Here is a 9932-nt window from a genome sequence, read left to right as displayed (position 1 = left end):
TGCTTTGTATAAGTGGGGGTTGGATCATCACGTGTGCATTTCTGTGTGTATGTATGTGTGTGTGTGTGTGTGTGTGAGAGAGAGAGAGAGAGAGAGAGACAGAGACAGAGAGAGAGAGAGAGAGAGAGAGAGACTGTCACAGAAAGAAGGATAGGGTTTTGTCATGACTTTCAATGAGTAGGAAAATGTTGACTGGAAGAATTGTATTCTCCATCATGACCCCAAGATTTCTGTGGAATATCGTGTATATATCTCTGCATTTCAACACTGCCTCTCTCTATTGTAATATCTCTAAATCAGATATAATTACTCTGGAATTGAGGAGAAGTAAGCCTAGGAAAACTATCAATTTAGTCCCCATCCACGGAGTAATTTAAGACCGTTCTTTTGTGCCATTCTGAGTGTAAAATATTGCAGTTTACATTTTATTTATGGAAATATAAGTGTGCTAGCAATTCTCTTCACATAAAACAGATGTGTTGTCAAGAAAACATATACTTCCCATGTACCCATTTATAGATATATGATTCATCTCGGAAGCTGAAAATATTTCGAATTTTTTTCTCTCAAATCCCCTTAGAGTTCATTATCTGCTTACTGTTTTTATTTGATTTTATAAAAAATTAGAAGTATGTGATACAGGTTGCTAACTCAATTAAGGCACTTGGTTTTGCAACTTGAATCTCTCGTTACTAATAAGTAGGATTTTTAGAATTTCCTTTATATCTTCAGTAAAACAGTACCTTTGAGTAAACTTTCAGGGTTGAAACTCTGTGTCTATTTTTAATCAAGGATAAATGTGACATTTATACATGTCAATAAGATGAACTCTATGCATGTATTAAAATAGATGGAAAAGTCTTCTTTTCTCATTACAGTGCTCCATGATTTACTTATCAAATATGTAAATGTTCTACAGACTTTTGTAAGTGATTTCAAATTCCCCAAATTCGTTGGGGACATGATGAGTGATGTATACATAAATCATCTATGATATTCCAACTTGGCTTAGGTTTCCATGTTGAAAAACCTGAAGAAGTTTGGTTATCCATCCAATTAGGTGTGGTAATGGCAGGGAAAGAAGAAGGGACAGTGTGTCAGATGAGTGCATTGACTTTTCCCTTTGGAATTTCATGTTCCCCTTATTTGATCTGATACAGTGTTATGGACTTCCTTTCAGGAGAAGCACATCTGCTTCCTTCCTCACTCCCCAGTCAAAGCAGGGTTCCTCACTTAACTTTTAGCATTTAATCCAAGACTAATCATGTCTAAGAATCAGGTTCTACCTGAAGGAGTACTGGGAAGCCTCCAGGGTGGGACAGAGTACAGCCCCTTTTGTTTTACACACCCAGGACTAATTGTCTTAACTTTTGGCTGGGTTCAAACTCAGATTTCTCAATTATAATGTCAGGTTGCCCAAGCTCTTTGCTGACTTTCCTCCCCCCTTGCTTTCCTTCACTTTCTCACTTTTGTTTCCTTTTTTTTCTTCTCCCCTCCTCCCCCCCAAAATATGTATTGAGTACTCCATGTTTTAACAAATGAGATATGCCACTACCTCCCAGACTCTTTCCTTCTTTTATTTATTTTATTTTTAAATTGAAGTATAGTTGATTTACCATGTCATGTTAGTTTCAGTTGTACAGCACAGTGATTCAGTCATATATATATATATATATATATATATATATATATATATATATATATATTTTCTTTTTCAGATTCTTTTCTCTTATATGTTACTATAAAATATTGAATATAGTTCCCTGGGCTATATAGTTGGTCCTTGTTGGTTATCTATTTTATATACAGTAATGTGTATATGTTAATCTCAACCTCCTAGTTTATCCCTCCCTCCCCTATCCTCTTTGGTAACCATACATTTGTTTTCTATGTCTGTGAATCTATTTCTGTTTTGTAAATAAGTTCATGCAGACGCTTACTTCTTCCCTCCAAGCCCCTCAAATAAATATGGTCAGTCAGCTACTTTACATATTCAAAGATATGGAGCAAAGTCTTCAATTGTAGTAAACCAACGTATTTTCTTTCATGATTTTACAATACATTAGCTGTTAACCCTTCTGAGAGAGAATGACAGCTGCTCCTCTCAGGATCCCTGTAGAAAGAAGAGTTAAATCACGTAAGGGCAAAATGATTTAAAGACGTAGGACTCTGCAGGGGAAATGAAATTGCAGTGCTTGTGTTTTTCTGTGCTTCATCTTAAGAAATCTTCATTTAATTCTACAGGAATTTTTAGAAATGTCAGTTCTCCCCAGACTTGAATTAACAAAAATCCAGTAAACTATGGAGACAGAGCCTAAATAATATGCTTCAGGAAATCACTATCCAATCCTATCAAGATGCCTACCTTCCCCACAGAACACTCTGCCCTCCAGTCTACACTCATCTTAGGCAGGATATAAAAAGCTTCATTTCTTTTTAGTGGTTGGTCTGTGGAAAATTGTATCTTATTGTTTTAAGCTGTGATCCATAGGCAATGAGTGCAGCATTTCAGTCAGCCCGGGGAAGTGGATGAGTCTTGCTTTCTGTGCGCTATGTAAGGAAAGTTTTACATGGCCTGCAGAATTCCAGAAATCCAGGAGAGCACGGATGGTGCCATTACTGTCTGATTTCAGCTGAATGGAACCATCTCAACATGAAATTGGACATGAATAAATCCAGGCTGTTCTCCCCTTTCCAGCTGCAACTCAGCTCAGTGTTGTTGTGAGATGAGGTACTTATTTGCTCTCTTATTCTCTCACTGTAGAAACTACTTTCATATGAATCATGCATATGCATCTCCTTGTACCATTTTTGATGCTTTTGGTCTGCCCCACTCTATCCATATCCAAAGGCATAGTCACTGGCTGAAAGACCCGTGGTAGTGTGGGGAGGAGAAAATTCTAGAATTTTTCATGGACTCAGTACTGGATTTTCAGACAGCTGTTTCCCCTGATGACAGCAGACTTGACTGAATGGTGAGCAATCTCTTTCAGACATTTATCTATGCAGGAAGGCAAAGTTTAGTTTAAGTAATATTTCTCTAGGGACATGTAAAGGACTTACTTATTTCTGGAAAGATTCTAAAGTGACAGCAATTTGTCTGCTGTGCGTTTTCTCTGCCAGCCCCCCACACCAAAGATTTTAAGAATCCTGGTGTCCAGCAAATACTCAGAGTCTCTAAGGATGAAATTCAAATATACACATGTTTAAAGCTCCCCAGCTGATTCCATTGTGCAGACAAATTTGAGAAATAACGTGTGAAGGAATTTCAGGCATTTGCAGTTAGATATGGATGTATCGTGAGGGGACATAAAATTTTCTGGAGGAGTTGAACTCATAATATTTCAGTAAGTGTTTACTCTGCTTAGAATATAGCTGATATCCTTGCCTTGACAGGAGCTTATGCCTTGTTACATCCTTCACAGTTTAGAATCTTGCCTTTTCTTTACTAGACTTGTAACTTGACTCCATGAGAACCTAGAGAAAATAGTTCTGAAATGTCAGTTTGTCAGTTTGTTAATATATCATTAATGTGTCAATAACCCTTTCTATTGACAAGGGTGTTTGTGTCTCCTATGCTAGGGCTTGTGAAATATGAAATTAAAGCAGAGATAAAGAGAGAGATACTTTAAAAAAAACCTTTCATCCAAGAGATGGTGAAGCTTAATAATCAAGTGCTATCTTCCCTAAAAGAAAGTGTCTTATAAGGTCTAAGTTGCTTATGACTGCTGGTTTATCTCTTTCTCTTGAGATGCCATAAAAATATGCCATCTCTTTCTATGTTTTAGTGGCATTCCGTTCCCAATTTTAAAAGTATTGATAGACTCACATAAATAGAGAACAGACTTGTAGTTGCCAGGGGGAAGCGAGGTAGAGGAGGGATGGATTGGGAGTTTGGGATTAGCAGATGCAAACTATCATATAGAGAATAGATAAAGGACAATGGCCTATGGTATAACACAGGGAACAATATTCAATATCCTGTGATAAACCATAATGGAAAAGAATATGAAAAAGAATATAAATATATGCATAACAATCACTTTGCTGTACAGCAGAAACTAACACAATATTATAAACCAAATATACTCCAATAAAATAAATTATTTTTAAAAAGTATTGATAAAAGCATCACCCTCAATGCCTAACTTCCTGTATAATATTCCCTTTCACCCTACAGATGGCTCTTGGTTTTATTTGGCTGCCATAACAAAGTACTACAAACTATGTAGCTTACAACAATGGAACTTTATTCTTTCACAATTCTGGAACCTAACAATCAAAATTGTAGTGTTGGCAGAGCTATGCTTCTTCTGTAGCCTCCAGCAAAGAATCCTTCCTTACCTCTTCTAGCTTCTGGTGGATTCTTTAATGCACAGACACTTTACTCCAATCTCTGTCTCCATCTTCACATGGCACTCTATGTTTTTATGTGTCTCCATTTCTTTCTTCTTATCAGTCATTGTATTAGGGCCCAACATAATCCATCTTTTAACTTAACTAATATCTGCAAAGACTCTACTTCCAAATAAAGTTATATTCTGAGATTCCTGCTGGAAGTGAATGGGGGTAGAGGGATTCTATTCAACCCAGCATAATGATAGTCTATGCAATTTATCTTTCTTGAGACTGAGTTGCACCTTGTGGGACTCCTGGGTACAAAAGCCTTTTTGTGTCCCCTTCCCTGAGTTCCAAAGAGCAGGTTCAAACTGTTCCTAATCAGGGAAGGGAGGGGATGAAGAGAAAAGGGAGGAGCAGTCAAGAAACAACAATGCAGCCTTGGAACAGGGTCCTGGTTCCCCCTTAAGGGATACACGTAACAATATCTTTGAGTTGTTTTGTATATACTGAAAACCCCACTGGATGGGAGAAGTTAACTGTATTCTGCCCACATGCACATAGACCCCAGACCAGTTGGAACCAGAAGGCTTATGATGTTGACTCCCAATTACCTCACCACCAACCAGTCAGAAGAATGTCCATGAGCTGATCACACCCTCCTCTTTGAACCATTGCTATAAAACTCACTACCCGCTCCAGGTCGGAACACACAGCTTTGAGGTCATTGGCCTACTGTGGGCTCCTTTGCCTAGCTAAGCAATAAAGCTATTCTTTTCTACTTCACCCAAAACTCTGTCTCAGGGATTTAATTTGGTGTCACGGTAGAGAGCCCAAATTTTCTCTCCCACTGTACTAAGTGGGAGAGAAAAGCATTTGAGGATGAAGAAAAAGATAGTGGTTAGTTTCTCCTTGTGGCCAAGAGTATGATATAGAACTACTAGATCCTGGATATTAAAGATCACAAAAACAAGATAAACTTGGGAGGATCTTCTCTGAGATTATGAAAAGATGAAGCTATAATCAAAAGCATCTAGGAGGGCTTCCCTGGTGGTGCAGTGGTTGAGAATCCGCCTGCCAATGCAGGGGACGCGGGTTTGTGCCCTGGTCCAGGAAGATCCCACATGCCGCGGAGCGGCTGGGCCTGTGAGCCATGGCCGCTGAGCCTGCGTGTCCGGAGCCTGTGCTCCACAACGGGAGAGGCCACAACAGTGAGAGGCCCGTGTACCGCAAAATAAATAAATAAATAAATAAAAGCATCTAGGAAACTGCAATAAATTTTCTCTGACAGAAGAGAATTTAATCAGATAGTGGTGTATTGTGCAGATACACCCTCTACCTCACTGTCTTTTTTTTTTTTTTCTTTTTCAGTATTTAACATCCTTCACTTGGATCTGCCACTGTTCCTGGAAGGTTTTTGTTACAGAAGTCAAAGGGTAAACTTCTAACCTCTGTGCTTACACAAGGCATTCTCCCATCACAAACATGATGGTATATTCCATTCTAGGTGGCCTCCAGCCATTTCTGCATGAATGCCCTGCCATTTACCCATCTACTGAAATTTAAAGAATCAAACAGAGAACTACAAGATCAAGAAACCAGATTTTTGTGTGTGTGGTGGTGGGGCATTCTTTGCTCTGATACCTGTACCCTTAAACCAATCTTGGTATTTGGATTACAATTTGATGATGTGTTCTTTTGCAAAAATGATCTTTTTTAAATAGGCCCAACTGGACCATTTGTCTATTCAATATCTTTCAGCATCTTGTCAAACCCTGAGAGTTCATTAAACTTTCATAGACTTACTGATTGACAGGCAAGGCAAAAAAGATCCTATAGGTCACTAAACATGGAGAACTTGATCAAGCCCTTGAATATCTCCAAATCCTTGCTCTGTAGGGATCCAAAGGCAATGCTGAAAGTGGAAGTGGCTTTAGCTCCTTTTCTACTGAACCTTGTGACCTAGAGCAAATCAGTTAACATCTTGACTTCAGTTGCTTTTTTGTAAAACGTACAATAGAACAGAATAAAACATGGTAAAATGCAGTCATTAGGTATTCTGTTAAAATCATTTCATATATAATTTCACCTAATTGGCAGCAGCAAAACCACCAACTAACTTTGTGATAATGTGTTTTCTGAAGGCAACTACAACCTACAAGCCTGTATATACACAGAATCCAGATAAGACAACCAGAAACATTATTTTTGTGACTCGACTGCCACCCACAAGTTCTACCCCTCTTCCCCCAAGTTAGGTGTTCTTTTTCCAGATGGAAGGACTGAAGTCCGAAGAATTTAAATATTCTACTTAAGATCAAACATACTGTGAGCCTGTATTCAAACTAATTTTTTTCTGGCTCCAGTGTATTTGCTGGTCTCTAGTCTTCACATCCTCCTACTCTGGTTCTGTCTTGGAAGGTTTTTACTCTGTGTCAGCCCTGTTCTAGGTGCTACAAATGGAGCTGGGAAGAAACCCAAGTCCCTGCACTCATTGAACTAATACTGTGAGTGGAAGCAACTGGAAATAAATGAGGAAATGAATACATAATGACAGTTGACTTTGTGTGGTGCTAGGTGTTATGAAGAATACAACTTCAGGATGTGTATTAGTAAGAGGGTTTAGAGTGTGCAATTCAGATGCATTAAAGAGAAGGCATTTAATAGGAAACACGTGCTAGAAAGAAGCAGACATAATATCATCTGAAGGACAATATTCTGCAGAGAGGAAGAGCTGGTACAAAGGCCCTGATGCAGGAGTTGTTACCTGAAAACTGGGTTTGCCTCTTGGTGGGTTATGAGCCAATAGAAACAATGAAGCCATAGCTCAGAAGAAGAAAGGACTTATTATTACTTGCAGTAAGTAAGGAGAACACTGGGGATCTTTCCCAAAGCAGTGTCACCCCACCAGCACAATTGGGAAAGTTTTATTTATTTAATGTATTTATTTTGGCTACATTGGGTCTTCACTGCTGCACACGGGCTTTCTCTAGTGGGGGCTACTCTTTATTTCAGTGAATGGGCTTCTCATTGCTATGGCTTCTCTTGTTGTGGAGCACAGGCTGTAGGTGCGTGGGCTTCAGTAGTTGTGGCACATGAGCTCAGGAGTTGTGGCTCACAGGATCTAGAGAACAGGCTCAGTAGTTGTGGTGCACAGGTTTCCAGGGACCCCCTAACCTATCTGCTACAGGCTGAGCTGGTATGTTCAAGGTACAGATAAAAGACACATTCCCAGAGTTTGGGGAGCTTTTCTCTCTTGCCCATTTGTCATTAATGAGAGATGCTGTAGCTTAGACCAGAAGGAAGGCTGGTTTCCTGGACCAGCAGAAGGACACAAACTCCATCTGGAAGCCATGGTGCCATTCATCACTCCTGCAGGGTGACTGCCTGCTCTCTATGGGGCAAAAGTCAGTCCTGCACACCCAGACCAGTTCAGGTCTGCTCTCCCTGGGGGAACTCTGTAACACACAAAGCAATGAGGTATTGTTTTTAAATTACAGAAGTGGCATTTCATTGCATAGGTTCTAAGCAAAAAGTCATGAAATTGCAGAAGAAATGGCCACAACAACTTGCAGGTAGTCCAAAAGTGGAGAAGAAATAAACAAAAAGCCTGGAGGAAAAGAACGAGGCATTTCAGTTGACCTTAAGCTGACTTTTCTTCATTTCCCATAAGGTCACATTCAAAACTCCCTTTGTATTAGGATGGCTTGCGCTGGTTGGGTGTTTATTATAGGAAAATGATCACCTTTTCTGCGCCTTCTCTAGTCAAGTCTGTGTGGTTGATGACAATAGGGAAAAGATGAATGCAAAACCATCTGGGACCTTGCTCCCTAGTAAAGCACAGAAAGCATACAGAAAGCAAAGAGGATGTCTTTTAATTCTGATAAAATGATCTGCTCCTTCTTTTCCCTTAATCTCTACTATCCCTGCCTTTGCAGGAAAATGATGGCTAAAATATATATGATGATGTTCAGGACAAAAGAATTCAGAGTATTTCAGGTAACATGTATCCCTAGGAGAGTCATACATTTTCAGGTCTGAAAAAGCTAATCAGGTCCTAAGGGAGGGTTTAGGGTGGTAAGGTTGACAGTGGTTTTTTTGTTTTGTTTTTTTTTTTTGTGGTACGTGGGCCTCTCACTCTTGCAGCCTCTCCTGTTGTGGAGCACAGGCTCCTGATGCACAGGCTCGGCGGCCATGGCTCACGGGCCCAGCCGCTCCACGGCATGTGGGATCCTCCCGGACCGGGGCATGAACCCATGTCCCCTGCATTTGCAGGTGGACTCTCAACCACTGTGCCACCAGGGAAGCCCAACAGTGGTGTTTTGTTTTTGTTTCCATTTCAACATGCTTTCCCTGTTCAGAAGGTCATGCATACAGTATCGGGCTTACACAATAATATTAGAAATGCCCTGTCAGCCAGCTAACAGTAACACATTTACCAAGCACTCACTATATAAAAAGAGCTTTTAAAAAAAATATATTGAAAGTATAGTTGATTTACAATGTTGTGTTAATTTCTGCTGTTCAGCAAAGGGAATCAGTTATACATATATATATTCTTAAAAAGAGCTTCTTGAAGGAAATTCACTCTTACCCTAATATTGTGGCCTGCTAGGGTATGGGGCCATATATGGATGTAATAGGGTGAAGTTATTATCTCAGCTAATTTATATCAGTACTAGAGCAGCTCCTCCAAGGCACAGCTGAATTCAACCAAGGTGGAGGGAGGTGGAGGAGAGATTCAGAAAAAATTCTTCAATGCACATGCTCATCATCTTTTGCCAGGAAAATTTTCATAATTTTGGCATTTTGAGCATATAAAATCAGTCAATTAAACATGTCCCAGTTTTACTTCCTAAATTGTCTTTGGTTCACACTTGCTTCCACACGGCTCCCACTGCCTCTGTTCAGGGCTGGGATTGAGAAGATAACCAGGACTCCCTTCCTGCCTTGAGGGACTTATGGTCCTCATTAACAAATGGGACAGGCCAGGTGAGGTACAGGACATGTGGTCCACTCCTGCTTGATGGTCATGGAACTGCCCAGAGTGATGCAGAAGAAGAGTCAAAGCAGCTGTGACCCACCTACATGTCTAAGCTAGGACAGTCGCATTCTGTTACAAACTTGAAAGGATAAGAAGAGGTAAGTGAATGAAATTTTTTGATATTGTGGAGACCTCAGAAAATGTGAGTGAGAGTGCAAGTCTGGAAGTAAAGAGAGCCACGGTGATTTCAGAACAGACACCTGGAGGGTCTGAGAAGGAGGAGACAGACATGTTAATGTGACACCCAAGCAGACACTTTGCTTCAAGTGGGATTATCAGCAGCAACAACTTCAACAACTCCTGAAACCCAGGCTGCACCCAGACCAATGAAGCCAGGATCTCTGGACTGGGGTCCAGGTGATGCCATGTGCAGCCATGGCTGAGAACCTGTGAACTTGACGTTGTATATGGTGAAGAAACCCCACACAGAGTACTGCTCAGCATCCAGCTAGCCTGTCTTCCTAATTTTTTGCCCCAGACCCCAGGGATCTTGGCCAGGTTTCCTCTTTTCTGGGCAGTGTCTCTACCCTATCTAACTTGGGAATCTCTT

Source organism: Mesoplodon densirostris, chromosome 8, assembly GCF_025265405.1.
Source record: "Mesoplodon densirostris isolate mMesDen1 chromosome 8, mMesDen1 primary haplotype, whole genome shotgun sequence".
Classification (NCBI taxonomy): domain Eukaryota; kingdom Metazoa; phylum Chordata; class Mammalia; order Artiodactyla; family Ziphiidae; genus Mesoplodon; species Mesoplodon densirostris.
The sequence above is the reverse complement of the archived record's forward strand: the minus strand, read 5'-3'. Positions refer to the sequence as shown.